We start from the raw sequence: 22,677 nt of genomic DNA, 5'->3' as shown, positions 1-22,677 counted from the left end.
GTTCTCCCTGTCCTGTCTTTTACTGTTATATATATTTTTTTACTGTTTATATTTTTGTACTGTCGTTACTGTCTCGTTTTTTACCATCTTTTTACCATTTTTTACCCCTCTGCGAAAAGATCTCAGAAATTTAATTGATTTGCTTTTCGCAGGAAGGAAAGTTTCTTGTCGAAGATACGTCTCGCTTTTATCCTTCGAAACGTAGAGTAGATGGAACCTTAGCGACTGAAGAAGGGGTTTTTTCGTTGTGTTAACTGTCCTGTACTCCATTTTTTGTTGTTTTTAAAAAAATGTCCTGTTCCTTTGGTTTGTGTCTATGTTTTCGATTCTCTATGTGTTCAACGTCCCTTTGGTGTCCTGTACTCATATATGCGTGTATATGTACATGTAGAGGTAGGTACGTACATATATGTTTATATATATGCATATGTTTTATTTCTTTTATTAATATATATATATATATATAATATATATATATATATATATATATATATATGTACATATATATATATAATATATATATATATATATATATATATATATATATATATATATATATATATGTGTAGATAGATAGATAAATAGATATGTATGAATGTGTGTGTATATATATATATATTATATATATATATATATGAGTGCATATATATACATATATGTACATATGTATACATACATATATACATGCATACATACATATATGTATATACATATATATATGTATGTATATATATATAAAAGTAGGTGTTTCAATTTTATGCACACTTCCACGGAACGAATACCACACAACGTGTTAGCATTCGTTCACTACTGAAATACGTGTAAAGGTTATATTTTGGGAGAGGCGGCGAGCTAGCAGAAACGTTAGCACGCCGGGCGAAATGCGTAGCCGTATTTCGTCTGCCATTACGTTGTGATTTCAAATTCCGCCGAGGTTGACTTTGTCTTTCATCCTTTCGGGGTCGATAATTTAAGTACCTGTTACGCACTGGTGTCGATGTGATCGACTTAATCCGTTTGTCTGTCCTTGTTTGTCCCCTCTGCGTTTAGCTCCTTGTGGGCAATAAAGAAATATATATTTTTGGAGAGGCGGCGAGCTGGCAGAAACGTTAGCACGTCGGGCGAAATGCTAACGGTATTTCATCTGCCGTTACGTTCTGAGTTCAAATCCCGCCGAGGTCGACTTTGCCTTTCATCCTTTCGGGGTCGATCAATTAAGTACCTGTTACGCACTGGAGTCGATGTAATCGACTTAATCCGTTTGTCTGTCCTTGTTTGTCCTCTCTGCGTTTAGCCCCTTGTGGGTAGTAAAGAAATATAGATATATATTTTTTGGTGTTATAATAAAGAATTTAAATTGACACTCTTTTTGCATTTTACTCTTAGATATGACATTCGGTAAAATATTCAAATGTACATAATACCAAAAAAAAATGGTGTGCACATAATATTTAACACTCGATTGGATTTTGGATATACAATGATTTATGTGAAGTACGAAATATTGGTTAATTGTTTTTTTGTGTCTCATTCGAAATATTATTATTCAAAACACACACGTGTACGCACGCACACATACGCACACACATACATATTACCAGACACTCACACAAACACACTCTGAGACACGCACAGACGAACACACGCGCACACATACACAAAGACGCACGCAGATATCGATTGATTGATTAATAGGCGTAAAGAGTGCAGTTTGCGAGTTATATACATACAAAGGGAAATAATTGGGAGATGTTATTGGAAGGCGGTGTAAAGTAACTTGACAGTAAAATATGCTGCACTGTGACATCAGATGCAAGATGCAGAACAGCCAGTTTCATCTGCCACTATGCAGGTACAAAATTGTCATTGTTTTCTGTTATGTATATTGTTTAGTGTATGTTAAAAATGTTGTCGACTGTGATCTCAGTATAAGGTTTCTTTCCTTTCTACATTTTCAGAGTTTAACGGCGCAGGAGTGGCTGTGTGGTAGGTAGCTTGCTTACCAACCACATGGTTCTGGGTTCAGTCCCACTGCGTGGCACCTTGGGCAAGTGCCCTCTACTATAGCCTCGGGCCGACCAAAGCCTTGTGAGTGGATTTGGTAGACGGAAACTGAAAGAAGCCCATCGTATATATGTATGTGTGTTTGTGTGTGTGTGTGTGTGTTTGTCCACCGAACATCGCTTGACAACAGATGGTGTTGTATTTACGTCCCTGTAACTTAGCAGTTCGGCAAAAGACACCGATAGAATAAGTGCTAAGTTTACAAAGAATAAGTCCTGGGGTCGACTTGCTCGACTAAAGGCGGTGCTCCAGCATGGCCGCAGTCAAATGACTGAAACAAGTAAAAGAGTAAAAGAGTAACGCGTTTAGAATCAAGTCAGGCCCAGCTGTTTTATTATTAGTTTTCATTCAGCACTGCACAAATTTTATTTTTGCCGCCACTTCTCAATGACTTTGGGTATTCAAACATTCGGTGTTATTATTAAATATACTCTTAAATTTCCATCCAAAATATTAATTTAACCGACATCAATACATCCGGCAGAAGTCTATACAAACAGGAAGGAAACTACATTCTGCTGTAGTGTCCTCTCATTCTTTCAGCCATGATATTTTGAGGAAAGTAGATTGACGTTCATGGTTTTAATACTGACTTCGTGACTTAGGTACGCTATATGTTAATGTTTATTTAGACTACTACTACTACTACTACTACTACTACTACTACTACTACTACTACTATACTACTACTACTACTGTTGCTGCTGATGATGATGATGATATTACTACTGGTGAGCTGGCAGAAACGTTAGCACGCCGGGCGAAATATTTAGTGGTATTTCGTCTGCTGTTACGTTCTGAGTTCAAGTTCCGTCGAGGTTGACTTTGACTTTCATCCTTTCGGGAGCGATTAAATAAGCACCAGTTACGCACTGGGGTCGATGTAATCGACTTAGTCCGTTTGTCTGTCCTTGTTTGTCCTTTCTGTGTCTAGCCCCTTGTGGGTAGTGAAGAAATAGGTATTTCGTCCGGCCTTACGTTCTGCGTTCAAATTCCACCCAGGCCGACTATACCTCTCTTCCTTCCCGTGTCGATAAAATAAATCCGAATTGAGCACTGGAGTCGATGCAATCAGCGTACCCCTTCCCCGATATTGCTGGGCTTATTCCGAAATTTGAAACCATATTGTTATTGTAACTGTAGCTGCTGTTGTTGTGAAGAAGAAGAAAAGGAAAACTAAAAAATAGCAGAAGAAGGCAATAGTGATGACGCTGACGACATCGACAATGGCGATAATGATGATGATGATGATGATGATGATGATGATGATGATGATACGGAGAACATTCTACATTAGAATATGGATTACCTTGATGGCGCTAATTATCATGAGTATGATCATGATTCAAAAATAAACTTTAAAAACTATATTAATATAATGAAATTTATTTATTCAAAATACAAACAAAAGTCATAGGAAATGTTTATGCAAGTTAACCTTTCAGTTGTGCAGAATATACCACAGAATCATGTCTAACTGCGAGTCCAACAGATCAGCAGTAATACTTTGCCAGACATTATTAAAAAATATATAAATTAAAACAAAAAAAATTATTGGAACATTACTTTCGACATTGATTCTCTCAGGTCTTTAGATATTTTTGTATTTGATGCGTGATCGATAGTTATCTTAACATTCTTCGCATTGATAGTTTGATAGTCTTAATAAAATGTGTAACTCATGCAAGAAAACCTAAAGAGAAATAAATAGCTCTTCATTCTCTCTGCCACACATTCCCGAGAATCAATAGGACTTGAAAATTTTATGCGTATTTGGATTCTACTGATGACTTACTCTTCTCGGCTGTTTTATACACCCGCAGTAGAAGTTTGGAATAGTGTGTCATTTATATTTCTTGCTATGACTGTCTGCATGTTAGTGTTAATTTATTTATTTTCTTCTTTGGAGAGGAGGTGCACTCTGAAACTTGATGTATTTAACGCTGAATACGCTTTCCTTTTAGGAGAATTAGTAGAAATATTAGAAACACGCTTGTTTTAATATCATTTTATACAAATAGCTCTAGTCTAATACATTATTGCTAACAATAATATTCTCTCCCCAGACACCACAGAATATTCTCTCTGCTTTAGACATAAGGTCTGAAACATGGTAGGTGGGGGTTTCTCGATTCCAGTGCTCAACTGGTACTTATTTTATCCGAAGGGATGAAAGGTAAGGTCGACATTGGCGGAAATTGAACTTAGACGTCATGCCAGAAGAAATGCCTTCAAGCACAAACAGTTCTGCCTGCTCGCTGCCTTTTTGCTAACAAAGATATAGATCGTCTATATTCGGTCTCCATTCGTTCTTTGATTTTGACCAAAATATTATACTACGACAAGGAACAATTGTAGCAGCAGCAAAATTAGTATGATAACCATCGCTGATGTCAACCAGAACACTAGCAACAATAAGATGGAAACAATAAATGTAATATAACTTGTAGAAGTAATGATAGGTCTAATACTTTCAAACTACAAGGAACCAAATACCCATATGTAATAATATGACCTGGCATAATGACAGCAATTGTGAGAGAGGGGATAGGTTGATTACCTCGACCCAGTGTTCAAATGGTACTTATTTTATCGACACCTAGTGATAAAATGCAAAAACCATTTCCGCAGAATTTTATCTCAGAACTTGAAGACGGATGAAACACCGGTAAATATCTTACCCGGTTTGCTAACGATTCTGACAGCTCGTCGCCTCAAAACAGTATAATATATTGATAATTAGAAATGTCATAAGAAACTAGTATTGGACAGCACGGCAATATCCTGGAATGAAGGTTGCAAATTGGTTCATGGATTATTCACAGTACAAGTGGTCGCTCTCATATTGTTTTTCAAGGCCCCGTATACTAATAGCCATGAGAAAGAGCTTATCTGCAGAGTGGAACACTAACCGAGTGCCTCAGCAGAGTAGACATTGCTAAATGTATTTGACGGTCAAATAATGGCCTTAAAAGCGATGGACAATTCAATATTTCACCCCAAAACAAGTATGGATTATCCGACTAGCTTTCATAAAGTTTCCGCTAACCAAATATCACTCGCCAGGCCGTGGTCATTTCGAGACCATGTCATCAGATATTTTGTTTTGAAGACGCTTCAGTGTGAAACAGAACCGTAAACGACGCAGTTGCAAACCTAGCTACTTAATCACAAAGCTACACCTTTGTAACCATACAAAGATGCTGACCCCCGAATTCCAATGTTTAATACCCAAAGGATGATGTAATTAGTGATGTATCTGGAAAAATACGTTGTCGTAGAGAGCAATTGTATTAAAATTTCTATGTTTAAATATCTCAGAAATGTATATAAAATCATGCTGATTGAAATATATCAAAATTTATATGTTATTCTAGATAAATGATATAATTGAAAAGAATACTTATACGCACAACAACAAAAAATTGTATGTGGAACCAAATTAGATGAATTCTTTATTTTGTGAAGCCAAAGCAATACCAACCCTATCCATTAAAAAAATATAATTTCATATTAACCAACAATACACTACCTGATCCAGGAACTGAAACCACGATCGTGAGTGCAACTCCCTAACCACTAGGCCATATAGATATATAGATAGATAGATAAATATAGATATATGTATGTATATAAATACATATATATACATATATATATATATATATATATATATATATACATATATATATACATATATATATATATTATATATATATATATACATATATATATTATATATATATATATAATATATATATATATATATTATATATATAATATATATATATATATATATATATATATATATATATATATAAACTTAGATGAAAGTTATGTTTCGACCAGAGATTGGTCCAGGCCATGTCTAACTTAATAGCACCACCTGATAGGATTATTCGAATCCTGTTTAAGCCAAGTTTTGTTCAAGTAGTGAGTTCTTGTTGGGTGAGTTGTATCCAATTATGGGTGGCTTATCTGGTATTCTTTGAAGGAATCTATCCAGACTCTGTTTGAAGTTGATGGGATCCTTTTCCTCTTTGATCTCCCTCGGGACAATGTTAAATAGGGCAGGGCCTGTTGAGGAAAAGAAATTATGTTGCAGTGTACATGTATGTTGTGATCTTGAATTTGGCAGGGGACGTATAGCCCGTGGTCCAAGTCTCGGATGAACCTTGAAGCTAATGTTTAGGTCGTTTGGGCAAAGTTGGCGGTATATTTTCCACATCGTACAAATGATGTACCGCTCACGGCGATGCTGGAGGGAGTAAAGTTTCAAGGCTTTAAGGCGATCCCAATAGTCGAGAGCAGCCATGCCTTCAATTTGTTTAGTGAGAGTCCTCTGGGGTGACTCAATTCTGGATATATATATATATATATAGTACGTTTATAAATTTGTTGTGCAAGATTTTTTATGTGAAGTCGTGTGTTGAAACAGATATTGTTATACTTTGGAATGGTCATTTTGCCAGTTTAGCCAATAAAAACACACGCACTATATATTTGGTGTTATTTTGCTTCAGTGTTATTTATTTTTTACATTAATCTTAATCTTATTTCGGCCAGAGTTCTTTCGTCACACTCCTGTGACCTCATCAGTGGTCCTTTGTTTTCTTCTTTCTTATTTGTGTCTCTCCTTACTAACCGTCAGCCATCTTGTATTTCTATTGTATGTCTTCATTTGCGCATGCGCGTCTATGTTTATTTAGTGCGTATGTGTGGTGGGGATGCTTGTAATATTTGTATCTTCTGTTTATATACGTTCATGTAATTTGTTTTTGTTGTTGTTTATGTTTATTCTTATTTTGTTCATGTGTTTACATCCACTTATTATTATCATTACATATGCTTGTATGTATAACAACAATACTAGTAATAATAATAATAATAAATAAATAAAAATATTTTAAATTAAAAAACAAAACTTATATAGTTATTTATTTCTGTTTGTTTATTTATCTGTGTATTTTATTTATTATGTTTTCGGTTTTGTTTATATTGTAACCAGTTTATTGGGATCCTCTACCGTGATATGTTGTGGTGTGTGCTAGTGTTCCATTCTAGTTTCCTATTCAGGCTAGGTTTATTTCCTATTATGTGTGTAGCTTCTGTAATTTGTCTGATTGTTGCATCTGTTCTATGTCTGGACAATATTTTAATTTCTATGTTGTTGATTGATCCCCCGTGTTCCTGTTCAGCGTGTTGGTACAGAATCGATGAACTTGTACCTTCCTTGAGTTCTCTCCAATGTACATTTACCCGCTCTCCTATGCTTCTTGACGTTTCCCCTACGTATGTCGTTGTCTTGTTACTGCATCGTCCCTCTATACATCTTATACTATAGACTACATTTCTGGCTTTACAAACTGTATACTCTTTTACTCTCTTTTACTCTTTTACATGTTTCAGTCATTTGACTGCGGCCATGCTGGAGCACCGCCTTTAGTCGAGCAAATCGACCCCGGAACTTATTCTTTGTAAGCCCAGTACTTATTCTTATCGGTCTCTTTTGCCGAACCGCTAAGTGACGGAGACGTAAACACACCACGATCGGTTGTCAAGCAATGCTAGGGGGACAAACACAGACACACACACATATATATATACACATATATACGACAGGCTTCTTTCAGTATCCGTCTACCAAATCCACTCACAAGGCATTGGTCAGCCCGGGGCTATAGCAGAAGACACTTACCCAAGATGCCACGCAGTGGGACTGAACCCGGAACCATGTGGTTGGTTAGCCAGCTACTTACCACACAGCCACTCCTGCGCCTATGTTTACAAACAAAATATTTACAGGTACTATTCTAAGACCATTAAAATTTGACTGCAAATCATCCTTCTGTTTGTTTTTTTCTCAAAAGAATTTAACAGTAGTTTAAAATTTTTACACAAGGTCAGTCATTTCGGTGTGTGTGTGTGGGGGGGGGGTTAAATCGCGTACATCGACCGCGGTGTTCAACTGTTACTTCTTTTATCAACCCCGAAAGATGAAAGGGAATACGAGTTTGACAGAATTTGAACCCAGAACGTAAAGACGGGCGAAATGCTGTTTAAGCTTGCTGCCTTAACAGAATATAATATTAGCGTAACATCATATTTGTGTAATATTTTCAGTTATTTCTTCGAGACTCCCACTGTTCTATCCACGAAATACCACTAGATATCGTTATCTAACATAAGGATGAGTATTCAAACGTTCGATTGGTTTCACTAGGAAATCTTTTCCCATATCAGAATAGGAATCTGGGAGGATAAGTGAGCAGTATACCAAAAGAATACTATACATCCCTCTCCTTAATTTGTCTTTCTATATATATTTACATACTTCTTAATTAGTCACAAGCTCTGAGGTCTTAGGGTAATGGTACAGTAATTGACTGATATTTGTTGTTATTAAATCTACAGGATGAAATCTAGACGGGCATCGCAAGATTTCTGTCCAGAAAATAAACTAAATAACTAAATATCACAAGGCGTTTAGCTATTAAATCAAACCAGTATTTGACTAAGTCTTTTCTCAAACACTGAAGAATCACAGTCAAGACTGGACGGAATGGGATTTTAAACGTAGGCTTGAAGATCCATAATGAAATGCTGCCATTCTTTTGAATTTCTAAATATAAATTTCTTCCATAGGCAAATGTTTTTGAATTTCTGAATAGCAAATTGACAAAATATTAATTCATCAACTGAGGTCAACATTTATTGAAATGTTAATTTAATTATCAATTTTCTTTGGTTTTGCTAAAATACGTAACTTGTTAAATTAGCTGTGTTCATTGTATACAGAATTCTGTTCTTTGTGTATCGATACAAAATTAATAAAAAACAACCAGTGCTCCTAGTCAAGGGAGAAAAATAATGCTTTGTATTACATATCTAGCCAGAAGTTCTAATGAATGCGAGAACTATGGTACAGAATAAGATACAAATAATATTAATTTATTTTTGAACAATCTCATACAGAAGAGTGAAACTTATTCAAATTAAATGGAAATTAACCCAAAGCATACATTTCTAAATACTAATGAAATAATATGTTGTGAAATATGAATTACTTTTATTCGAAAAGTTTAAAACATATTTTGGAAAGTCGCCTCAACTTATGTGAGCAAAAGCAAAAATTAAGAACACGTGTAATCCCCGCAAAATATACATAGGTACATTACTGAGGTGTTTAAGAATATGTCTAGATTAGAAGACACACACACATTCAAAGCACACACAAATACGTGATTTTGTATATTTTGTATATTTTAACATCGCACATTTGACTGAAGAAATTATAAGTATAGGTACTCTCGTTTAAGGTGAGGTAAACAATCCTTGTGTCTGTAGTGAACAAAGAAACTTCTATTTTAATAATTATGTTAAGCTAACAAAGAATATATGATTTATTCGCAAGATCTACCGGCACGGCATCGACAACGACGGTTCCAGCTGATTGGATCAACGGAGCTGCTTGCTCGTGGAATTAACTTGCTAAATCCATTGCTACCATGGGAGTACCTCTCATATTGGCTTTTGCTGCAAAATGCAATTCTGGTTTGTATCGCAAGCGGGGAGTTAATCCACGAAACTTCGGCTGTCGTGACCACCCACGTTTAAATTCAGAGCATCCACGTTTAAATACATATTACCCCTCGATACTAATACTGCGTTTATCGCTAATACATATTTTAAAACAAGTTCACTGGCTAATCGCGACACCAGCACCTGTCTTGGTGAAAAGAATAATCACTGCTATTTCAAGCGGTCGAGAGTTCATCCGTGACGAGACCAAGGAAAGTCGAAATCACGTCATCTGATGGTCTTAGGCGCTAGAGGTTTTGAGGATTTTTCTGCTCCCTACCGATATAAACAAGACGGCATTTCGCACCTGAAGCGAATATGAGAATTTCTCTCATGCAACTACCACAGAACATTCAAGTTTAATCGAGAATAAATATTAACTCCCGGTATTAATACTGCCTCTGTGACTAATATATATTTTCTGCATATGTCGTTTTGTTACAGATAGATATTGTGCCGATTAGGTATATCAAACTATAAACATCTGTAAATTACCGTCCTCTTCTTTTCAAAAGATTAGTGTATATGTTTCTTAATGACATTTCGCTTTTAAAATTATAAATAAGACAAGGTAGGAACTGCTAAAATACTTTTATCATGAAATACATTTTGTAACGGTTAGTATCAGTTTCTGCCATTTCGACTTTTTCAACTAAGAGTAAAAGAAAGGCGGATATTAATTGAGAAGGAACATTTCATTTGATTTTTTCTTCAAATTAATTGATTATCTTCTCAATTAATATCAGACAGACGCCGGTACTAACCGTTACAAAATGTATTTTATAATACAATTATTTTAGCATTCTATCCCTTGTCTATTTTTCTTGTATATATCAACTCGTGTGTCACTTTTCAACATTAAACATACACACACAAGCACACACACATACACATACACACATAGTTTTAAATCGCTCAGTGAGAAATATCTAATAACAACACCATACAGCGAAGTCTATTTGCCAACACAATATGACAGTTCTACGCAAGACAATGGTCTGTGTCTGTATACTTGAGCAAGGAAATCTACTGCTCCGCTTCTAGCTTTAGTAATACATGTTGTAGACCAATGTTTTCTGGGTAATTTACCTATCTCGGTGCAGGACAAACGCCGGCTAGACACAAGAATAACCCAGAAACCATTGGCCTACAGGTATCGGTAAGGCTAGAAACGGAGCAGTAGATTCCCTTGCTCACAGTATACGGACTTAGACCATGTGTACGTATACTGTTTGAAAAGATGTTTTCCTGGGGCCAAAGAGTAGTAACATCTTCCTGCGTAGGACTACCACATTGTATTGGCAAATAAAATTTAGTGTACGGTACTGTTACTACTTATTTCTCGCTCAGAAATTTAAAACTGTTTTTTTGTCTTTACGAGATCAGCAGCTATGTGTCGCTTTAAAAGTATATACTGTGAGCAAGGTCGAGTAGGTGCCATCTCTAGCCGGTTGTTGGCCTGTACCGAGGAATAAAAATAAATCAGAAACCATTGGCCAAAAGGTATCGCTAAGGCTAGAAAGGGAGCAATCGATATCCTTGTTCACAGTATACGGACACTGACCATATGTCCATATAATGCTGGAAAAGATGTTTTCCTGGGGCTAAAGTGTAGTAACATTGTCCTGCGTAGGGTGGCCACATTGGTTTGGCAAATAATATTTACTATATCTATCTATCTTTCTATCTATCTATATGCATGTATATATATATAAATATATATATATATATATCACTGTGATCACCGTGACCGATCAGGCTCTCAGATCTTGCTATACATCGCTGGTCACAATGCGCTTCTCATTGTTTTAGCCTTCAAATGACGCCATCCCGCAATCCCAGATATTTTGAGATTACTGCCAGAGAATATTCGTCCTCTGATCAGTAGCTTGCCCAATAGTGTCCTTGCATTGAAAAATGTAACGGGCATACTCTTTACTTGTTTCAGTCATTTGACTGCGTCCATGCTGGAGCACCGCCTTTTAGTCGAGCAAATCGACCCCGGGACTTATTCTTTGTAAGCCCAGTACTCATTCTATTGGTCTCTTTTGTCGAACCGCTAAGTTACGGGGACGTAAACACACCAGCATCGGTTGTCAAGCAATGCTAAGGGGACAAACACAGACACACAAACACACACACACACATATATATATATATATATACATATATACGACAGGCTTCTTTCAGTTTCCGTCTGCCAAATCCACTCACAAGGCATTGGTCGGCCCGGGGCTATAGCAGAAGACACTTGCCCAAGATGCCACGCAGTGGAACTGAACCCGGAACCATGTGGTTGGTTAGCAAGCTACTTACCACATAGCTACTCCTGCGCCTATGTCTATTAAATATTAGATATTCACATTATAGTAATGAATAAGCAATTTGAATGTATAATTTCAGATTTAAATAACTTTTAACGATTATAAGGCTGTCCATTTACTTCTGTCGCGCGTGTGTGTGTGTGCGTGGTATCTATATATGCTTACGTACATATATATTCTTTTATTCTATTACTTGTGTCAGTCATTTGATTGTGGTAATGCTGGAGCACTGCTTTGAACATATAAATTTTGATAGATAGAGAGACAGAGAGACAGAGAGACAGAGAGACAGACGGACAGACAGGCAGACATACAGACAGACAGCCATACAGGCAGACGGACATACAGACAGACAGACATATAGATAGATAGATAGATAGATAGATAGATAGATAGATAGATAGAAAGATAGATAGATAGATAGATAGATAGATAGATAGATAGAAGATAGATAGATAGATAGATAGATAGATAGATAGATAGATAGATAGAAAGATAGATAGATAGATAGATAGATAGATAGATAGATAGATAGATAGAGAGAGAGAGAGACCGACAGACAGATAGATAGATAGATAGATAGATAGATAGATAGATAGATAGATAGATATATAGATAGATAGTCTCCTTTCCCTGACCGTTCGGGGCTTTCACCAATCCTATTTCCACTTCAAGTTACCAGTATTCACAAATTCCTTTATAACATTTTGAGTCATCCCTATTTGCTCTCATCCATTTTTAGCACCGTTTTCCCTCTTTCTCAAATGTGTGCAACGCAAACTTGACATCGTGTGTACACTCTTATCCGATATGTCAATTACTGATTAACGAGCGTCTCAAATACGTTACTTTATCAAGGCAACTGCTAAAATTTAAAACGCAATGGAATACCGAATGCTCATTTCTAGATAATAGTTGATGGATATAATTATGATAGTGTGTATAATAGTGAGTTGTCTAAGACATATTCATGTAAACAAAAATACACTTTTAATGGTTTTGTGATACTTGATGATCCTCTGATATTTTTTATGAATATTGGTCAGCAGAGGGTGCATATTCACATGTCCCTACTCGTCTCTTCGAACGTGCTATTACGTTTTTTTAACATTTTTATTACACTTCTATCATACCTTATTTGATCTCCCAACCTCACTTCTTACAGCAGGACATCTCCCAGTACTGCCCCATTAAATGACTACTCATCATGCCTCTGTTATGTGTTGTTGCTTTCTTTATCCGCTAGTTTGCATCTTAGAAGATGAATCTTACTCCATCTTCCAGAATATTTCAAAGTTCTCATCTCATACATTTGGTTTAGTTGTAAAAATTCGATACTATCGGATCGACAATCAACGCTGGAAATATATATCTCTGGATATATACATTAAATGGTTCTTAGATTGCTACGAAGTATATACAATTATGTGTAAATATCAATTAAACAATAGGTTTAATTATTATTTATGATTATATTATTTCGAGTATGTACGTATATATCAAATCAAGTCTACGCATTCTAAACTTATTGAATAAGCTTTCTGTATTATATATATAATAGGTTGCGCTGAATTTCTATATCATAATTATTATTAATAAATATACTTGTAATGTTGTTGTTAAATATTAAAAATAAATCTTTCATACTCATGTAATTATTACTTTAGGATAGGTCAATGGTATGGTAAAGTTATTGATTTATTGCGTAGTTATATAAGGATTTGGAAAATACTAGTTGATGTTCCATATTACACAATCCTTGATATTGTAAAATGAGAAATTCTTGTTTTGACAACAATTTCAACCATATCAACAATATTATCTGACCAAAAATGGAAATCCTGTTTTACGTATAGTGTGGGTAATGTACAGTTCACATGCGATAAATACATTATTGTGACTTGAAGTGATCAATACTTACTTTCTATATTGGATAAAGTGGAATAGCCGGACACGGAGCGCTGACGAACAATATCTGATGTCGACCGCTTATCTAATATATCAAATGAACCATTTTAAAATATTAAAATGTATATTAAGTTTCCTTATAAAATAGCAATTGTCTCCGTCTAAAAATAACAAAATAAATGTTTTTTTTAAAGCGCTATATATTTGATCAGTAAAAAGGATAAATTTAAAAGCGCAATTAGGACTCGTCTAAAGTATGATTTTATTTGTTTCTATAAATACAAACTCACAAAGTCGGATTACTTTTGTAAATATGATTCTAAGATATCATTATATCTTGTCTATAGATTCAGTAACTGGTGTGTAAGTTTTGTTTCCTTTTCGTTACCTTGACATCGCTTTCTGCAATTCTTGGGGACCCCTTGCTCATTTATTGTTTATAACACTTTTCAGTTAAAGGCATCACTTCTCGGAATAGTGCTTCCTGATTTAACGATGACAAATCTTCCAAGGATCATAGATGATAAATTACATTTCAATTGCACTTTGAACTTACAGTCATAGAGGATTATCCAAGAATATATGCAAGATAAAAGTTTGTACGCTAACGTTACGTTCCGTTGTTAATATATCACGGGAAAGAAGAGTGTGAGCGAGGGAGCAAAGTTTGTATAACTAGAAATAGTAATGCCAAAGTATAATGAATGGACGATAATATTTACAGTATAAATGAGGAGTGCACCAGTGTAAGTGTAGTGTAATATGCGTATATATGTATGTTCCTACGTATATGCATGTATGTTAGTGTATGCATATATACATATATATACATATATATACATACATATATATATACATATATGTATGCGTACAAAGTATGTGAAAGAGTGGGAGGACGCGTTGTGATCTATATTACTAAGTAGGCGTTATTGGAGTCGTTGATGTTAGATGTAGTGACTTCTGATTTTGTCGCTTTTAGAAATAAAAGTTTATGTGTACATTGTTCTGTATAAATTTAGACGGATGTGAGTCAGACCAGTTGCTGAAAATTCTCGACTGTAAATATGGAAACGTACGTGCATATGCATGAATGTATGCGTATGTATTTAATTATAGGTGAGCTCGAGGATTTTTTTTAAATGGTCAGTCACATGTGCAAAGACAAATTCATACTCATATACATGCACAAATACAAACCTATATGAATGTATGTGTTGCATGTACACTGTTATATATACATACATACACACACACACACACATATATATAAATATATATATATATATATATATATATATATATATATATATATATATATATATGCCTGTCCATCATTCTTTCTATTTATCTATCTATCTATCTATTCTTCTATCTATTATATCTATATAAATATTTTAGATAGATATCGTTGCTAAATATTCTTTGCAATGACTCAGTATAATGTTATACTAATTGTAATATCTATTTTAATTTTATTCATAATGACTTTTATATTTTGTCGGCAGCATACACTTCGAATCATGCAACCAAATAAAGTATCTGCCATGTTTTGAGGTCGATAATATTTACTCAAACACTCCTCTCAAAATTGCCCTTTTTTCCTATATTAACAATCGTAGTAACGCGCGCGCGCATACACATATTTACTCATTTCAATATATGTATGTGTGTGTATATGCGTGTGTGTTTACCTGCGTGTATGTTCCGGATATCTCCTGAAATAGAGTGACCACGAGTCCCTCCACACTATGTGAGTGAAATTAAGTTGATGAAAACATTAGAATCCCATCAAATATATTAAATTTGCAATTTATAGATAGAACCAAGGGATTCGCTTTAGCTTTGCATTTAGAATGTAGTTACTTTTTAAATACAGCATCTCTTATTCAGAAATTCAGTTAATTTAGTTTGCAGAATAACTAAACACTCTTCATCAGTGAATCTGTTTGTATGACAGTATGTATGCATCTATATGTATAGATAGTTGTATATGCGCTAGTATGACTCAATATTTAAAACGAGAGCATTATTTAGATTCTAAGAATCATATAAACTAAGACAAAGGATGTAGTATACGACAGCTTACACGTTTTACAAGTACAATTTCAATATCTGAGCCATGGATTTCGATAAATTTACCGGCAGAAAGGGGATCCTTATTCAATAGAATTGGGAAAATCGAGTTATAATAGTTTGAGATGTCAAATTGGACAAATCGTAACTTCTGCTTATCCACGAGGGAGTTGAAACAAAGGATGATATCACCATTAGAATTCCTTAATGGAAGTTGAATTTTATTCCTCAAAAATGGAATAATGGGATCAATAATGCATTTACTTATCCTACCAAAGTCTGACTTCGTTGGGCAGATCAACCTAACGGATGGATTCTACATAAAGTTTGGCAATAGACAGTGAGGCGTCTCTGGAGGTTAGGGTTGGGTCTTATCCAACAGGCCCAGCTGCGAGATAGTGTGGTAATGATCGTCATTGATTTCACCCAGGGTAGTTTTTCTTGTACATGCTTATAACCGGAATACAGTTCTTTTGATACCAAACCAAAGTACGGTTTCAGAGGTTCAGAGTAAATGTTTCCGGTTTTATAAGAGACCAAGTGTAGGTCCGGCGGAGATCTGATTGAAGAAATCCTCTCTGATAATGTTTTCTGAAAGGAGTTGGTTTATTTAGAGAACCTTAAATTTTTAATCGTATTCATTATATCTGTTTCAAAATAAGAGAGACTCAGATGGAAAGGAGGATTCCTAAGCCTTTATGAAAATCAGATTTGTTTTTACTGTCCAATTCTCTTTTGTTACGTTTTAGATCCACAAAGGAACCACGCCATCTCAGTTTGTTAATAAATTTGGAAGTTCTATGCAGAAGCGACTCTATGTATAGTTTCCTCGAATGTATGGCAATATTTTTAGTTGATAGACATAGAAGCATTTTGCAGTCTGTATGTAGTGCTCCAAATATCCAGTGAGTATAAGAGGATAATTTTATAACTTCGTTAAAGCGAAAAGCAATTTCGTTAAACTGAAGAACAAAAATAAAAATAGCTCTACAGCTGAAAGTGACACCGAGGCGAAAGGAGAAATAGATATCGAACCGGGAAGGTACTTATAACATAGCTTGTGAAAAGAAAAAGTTGCTTAAGTCAACCTAGTTCTGTGTGTCGCCTCCCCAATGGTTGGAATCCCCAATCAGTAGGTTACTAACAGCAACGGAGATGCGATACCAGTAATTTCAGCTGCGATGAGAATGTACGGAATAATGAAATAACTAGCTAAGATATTCGTGTTAAGTATGATAATCCATCTCCTCATATTGACAATTGCATAGGTCCTGAGGGAAGGATAAAATTATGTTTACTTACAGAAGACCGGCCGAGTATTCCCTACATAATGTTGTTTACAAATGTTGTTTCCTTATATCTGGCAAAATATATAATTACATTGCTGCGACTTCAAATAAATATAAGATCTGATTACGAAAGCATTTATATAATTTTAGGAATGAAAGCAAGGCTAATTTCACTTCATTATCGAAGCTAATGTGGGGGCTTAAACAGAACGGCAAGAACTACTCAAGCTCTTGGTCTATTATTAGATGTGCTGCGCCTGACACAGGCGGCGGAGGATATTGTGTGCTCTACTGTAGCGATGCGCTCCCTATTATGAACTTCAAAGCCATCCTGATAAATACATTCCACGAAGGGTATTTTGAGGTGACCACATATCATTAGAACTTTTCTTTACAACACATATTAACTAAATTTACTTCTCAGATTGTCTTTGATTCATGATCACGTTTCGAACCATAGGTTTTATTTTCTTCGGATTAGGATTCTTGTGCTATCTCCTTATTTATACTTTTCTTTATAGCTTTACTTTAGTTCTACATTCTTTATGGATTTGCGAATTCATATATACCCTCAACATTATAATTTTTACTCTATCCTTTCAATAATACTACCGTTTTTTTAATTTCATACTCAGTCTCCTTAATTATTTTTATTTATGCATCACTTTTAAACAAGGCTACATCCCAGACAATCGATTATCACTTTCCTTCTATTTTATCTTTTCAATTATCTTACGTTTCTCCCTATCAATGGTATCAAATATTAAATATATTATTTTCACTTACTTGCACTCAATTTTATATTATATACATCACATTATATTTTTATATTGTTTGAATATATTTTATGTGTCTTCTATTTATGATTTCACTTTGCTTTTTGTATTATAAGCTATATTTTTATAGTTATAGTCTTTATTTTTTATTGTATCACTTATAAGGCATGAACGTCAATCATTTTCTTTCTTGAATATCTTTCCCCTTCAATTTACAATCACTCAATTATCATTTCCTTTTCACTTTATTTATAGTATCATATATTTATGCGATATCCCTTACATTATTATGTACTCTATTGCTTTTAATATTACATTTATTTTTATACTATTTGCTTTAAGGTAACTTTTATTTAAAATTGTACTTACTATTTAAAATATTACATTTTTCCTTTTTGTATTTTAGAATGTATACTTACATTCTATGTTTTATATGTTATAACTGGATAGGATAAATATCAAATACTAGCTATTAGTAACGTTATTTTATATTTATTATATATATAATTGGATATATATGCGTGTGTGTGTGTTTTTGTACGAGTTAATAGCTAATAATCGATATAAGCAGGAGTGGCTGTGTGGTAAGTAGCTTGTTTACCAATCACATGGTTCCGGGTTCAGTCCCACTGCGTGGCACCTTGGGCAAGTGTCTTCTACTATAGCCTCGGGCCGACCAAAGCCTTGTGAGGGGATTTGGTAGACGGAAACTGAAAGAAGCCCGTCGTATATATGTATATGTGGGTCTGTATGTGTGTATATGTATGTGTGTCTGTGTTTGTCCCCCCAGCATTGCTTGACAACCGATGCTGGTGTGTTTATGTCCCCGTCAGTTAATGTTTCGGCAAAAGAGACCGATAGAATAAGTACTGGGCTTACGAAGAATACGTCTCGGGGTCGAGTTGCTCGATTAAAGGCGGTGCTCCAGCATGGCCGCAGTCAAATGACTGAAACAAGTAAAAGAGTAAAATAGTATAAGCGGTTCATTAGGAGTGGATATGAGCGGCCTAATGGATTTATTAATAATAATGATATTAACCATAAAGCTGACGTGTATGAATGTAAACAGTCCGGTCAATCTAAAAGGCCTAGAGTACGGGACGCCCTTTGTTATGCCCCCCCCCCACACACACACACACCTTTCTCGCTTAAAGTCAGAAATTTGTCAAGTTTGTTTTTCAAAATTTTAGAGAAAATTTTCCCGAGAGGCCACAAGTATTACTCTATTTGCAATTGATCTTGAATTAAGTTTCCATATTTAGTAACACCAAACTTGCTTCTTCGAATAGAAGTATTGGGTTGGCAACTAAACTCCCGCCGTTTTTTTTTTAAATTTAAATTTTTTAAAAGGTTTCATAAGCAAAATAACCACTAAATAATCAATAATATATTCGGCCTTTTTTTTACAACTTCTTCCCAACGTTCAACAAGATTTTCAATACCTTGTTGGTAGAAATCACACGATTTCGACTCGAAAAATTTATCCAACTAAGCTCTCAATTCTGCATCAATATTGAACGAAATTCCGCGCATAGCATTTGAAAGAGATCGAAAGAGGTAAAAATCCGTTCGTGCCAAATCTGAAGAGTACGGTGGGTGTAGCAGCACTCCCCAACCATGCGTTTGAATGGCTTCTTTGGTCATATTGGCGATATGAGGTCGGGCGTTTTTGTGAAGCAGAAGAACTCTATGCTGCCGATTAGGTCTTTTCTCTTGATTAAGCGTGTTGAGTCGTTCCATCTGTTGAACATAGAGTTATGCGTTGACCGTTTGGTTCCGTTCAAGCAATTCGTAATGAATAATCCCTTCCCAGTCCCGCCATACGCACAACATCGTTTTACGCGGATGAAGATCTTGTTTCACGAGCGGTGTCGCTTGTTTACCGGGGCTAAGTCATTCCTTACACTGTTTCACATTGATGTACAGACACCACTTTCCGTCGCCACTAACGATTCGGTAGAGAAACCGTGGCTTGTGTCCATGAGTTGAGTGGTGACGAGGAAGCAAACCAGCGGAAATTGTGCCTCGTTGATTTTAGTTGTTGTCACTTAAAGCATGCGGAACCCATGCTACATACTTCTGAACCTTTCCCATCAAGTGAAGATGCTTCTCCATATTAGTGTGAGAGCATTCCATTTTCTCTGCCACTTCCCTTGTCTTTTGATGAGAATGTTCGGGCAAAAGTTGGTTTAATTGCTCTTCTTCGAACTCAACTGTACGGCCAGAACGAGGTGCGTCTTTGAGGTCAAAATTTCTATTTTTTGTACTTGACATACCAATCACGAGCGGTTCTTTCAGCTATGACACCCTCTTTTGGAATCTATTTTTTTCAAGAATTCTATTTTGGAATCATTTTGGAATCTATTTTATTTATCTAGTTAATTTTAGTTAATTTTTGTTTATTTTCAGATCAATAAAATGAAATGTCAAGTTAAGAAAAACGAGGCATTTTCGACACCTCCTTCTTTTTTGCTTTTAATCAAGGTTCTAAGGCTGTAAAAGCTGCTCGCGAAATTTGTGCTGTGATTCAAAAATAGAATTCTCGAAAAAAATAGATTCCAAAATTTAAAAACGCAACAAATTCCAAAATTTAAAATAACCGCGGGAACTTAATTGCCAACCCAATAAAATAAATGGAAGGCGTAATTTGGCACCTGTTGCTGATATGCGGGCCAATAATATAGTTAATATTCCAGGGATCAATGATGAATTATTGCACTCTTCACTGCCTTCAGGCATTGACGATTCAGCGCTTGGGAATGTTCCTGTTGGAGAAAATTTGGAACCTACTAAATTAAGACACCGAAATTTAGTTGTAATTCCAGAATCCAATCCAAAATTTACTTACCCTTAAAGGGGTTGGCTAAAGAAAAAAAAACTTACTCTAGAAATGTATTGTTAGAGGGGAGAATAATTTGGTTAGGGAATATATTAGGATCACTATTGATTTTAAAAGGAGATACAGGGCCCACATGAACTCACTTTCAAATGCCAAATATTCCAATTCTATCACATTGGTATCCTATATTCATGATTTGAAGAAGAGGAATATGAGCTATACGAGTGAATGTTCAGTCTTGTCCGAGGCCTCCCACATTAATTCTAATTTAAACAGATTATGTTTAAAGGAATCGAACTTGATTCTTAAATGTTTTGGACCAACACTCCTTAATAAATCTTTTGGTGTGGTCCCTTTTTGCAGCCATAGGTTTTTCCCAAACTCCTTGAGGAGATACAAAACTAAAAATAAGGGTAAAATTAAAATGAGATTCTTTCAGAGGATTGCATGAGCTGTAATCTCGAATTGAAATGGAGTAGAAGCTATTGCAAATTCCTTATCTTTGAAATGGACAGTGGACTAATCCTCGCTTGAATCCGCTCAATTCTTATTTTAACTTGTCTATTTTAACGTGTCTGCAACTGAGCAATGTAATAACCAAAAGTGTACCGTTTTCTCCTGATGATGTTGCCATTGGAATTACTTAATGGATTGTACATTAACGATGTGAAGCAGCATCCTTTGAAACGATCGAAGAGATGGGCTTCAATGGACTCTGTTGTGGTTTCCTTACACTTTATTTTTTATATTTATACTCTTGTATTTTTATTTATATTTATATTATTTTAGCTCCATTAAATTTTAGTTACCTTTATTATGCATGAATTTATTCCATATATTTCTCTTCATTCGACTTCACTCGTATAAACCTTTTAAGTTTTATCACATTTTATTACTCTTTACTCTTTTACTTGTTTCAGTCATTTTACTGCGGCCATGCTGGAGCACCGCCTATAATCGACCCCGGGACTTATTCTTTGTAAGCCCAGTACTTATTCTATCGGTCTCTTTGGCCGAAGCGCTAAGTGACGGGGACATAAACACACCAGCATCGGTTGTCAAGCAATGCTAGGGGGACAAACACGGACACACAAACACACACACATACATATATATATATACATATATACGACAGGCTTCTTTCAGTTTCCGTCTACCAAATCTACTCACAAGGCATTGGTCGGCCCGGGGCTATAGCAGAAGACACTTGCCCAAGGTGCCACGCAGTGGGACTGAACACGGAACCATGTGGGTGGTTAGCAAGCTACTTACCACACAGCCACTCCGGCGTATATATTGTGTATATATTTTGCACTATTGGATGCCCTATTATTTTAATATAATACTTATATTCGATTTTTGATAATTTAGGTATGATATAAAGTTGTGTTGACTGACTGGAATGTTTATTCATTATACTTTTTAATTTATTTCTCCTTTCGCCTGGGTATCAGCTGAGCACATCCAGATGGAGTCTTATATTTATTTTTGCCCTTCGGTCTAACGAAGTTATAAAATTATCCTCATATATACACACACACATACACATACATATATGTATATCTCTATTTATACACATATAAACATACATAAAAAACAAACTCTGACATTTCCCTTTCACTCACTCTCTACGATACAAGCATAAATGCATACTCACACACAAACACGCACACACGCACATACTGAAACACACACGTATATATATTTCCATATACATATAATTGTTTGAATACAGTTTGGTAATTTTCTGGTAAGACGTCAAAAATTATTATTCATTGTTCGTAGAAGCTAAATTAAAGTTATAGCTCAACTAGTTTATTATA

At 35.2% G+C, this 22,677-nt stretch overlaps 1 long non-coding RNA gene across 1 annotated transcript; it reads left to right on the top strand.

Moving 5' to 3' along the window:
• The first annotated feature begins 231 nt into the window (after positions 1-231).
• On the top strand, positions 232-21,069 carry LOC118765705. Its single transcript, XR_005001570.1, has 4 exons — positions 232-244; positions 15,776-15,783; positions 17,019-17,023; positions 20,885-21,069. It is a non-coding gene; the product is annotated as an uncharacterized LOC118765705 (long non-coding RNA).
• The last annotated feature ends 1,608 nt before the right edge of the window (positions 21,070-22,677 follow it).

The sequence above is a fragment of the Octopus sinensis genome, linkage group LG13, assembly GCF_006345805.1.
Source record: "Octopus sinensis linkage group LG13, ASM634580v1, whole genome shotgun sequence".
NCBI lineage: Eukaryota > Metazoa > Mollusca > Cephalopoda > Octopoda > Octopodidae > Octopus > Octopus sinensis.
The sequence above is the reverse complement of the archived record's forward strand: the minus strand, read 5'-3'. Positions and strand labels throughout refer to the sequence as shown.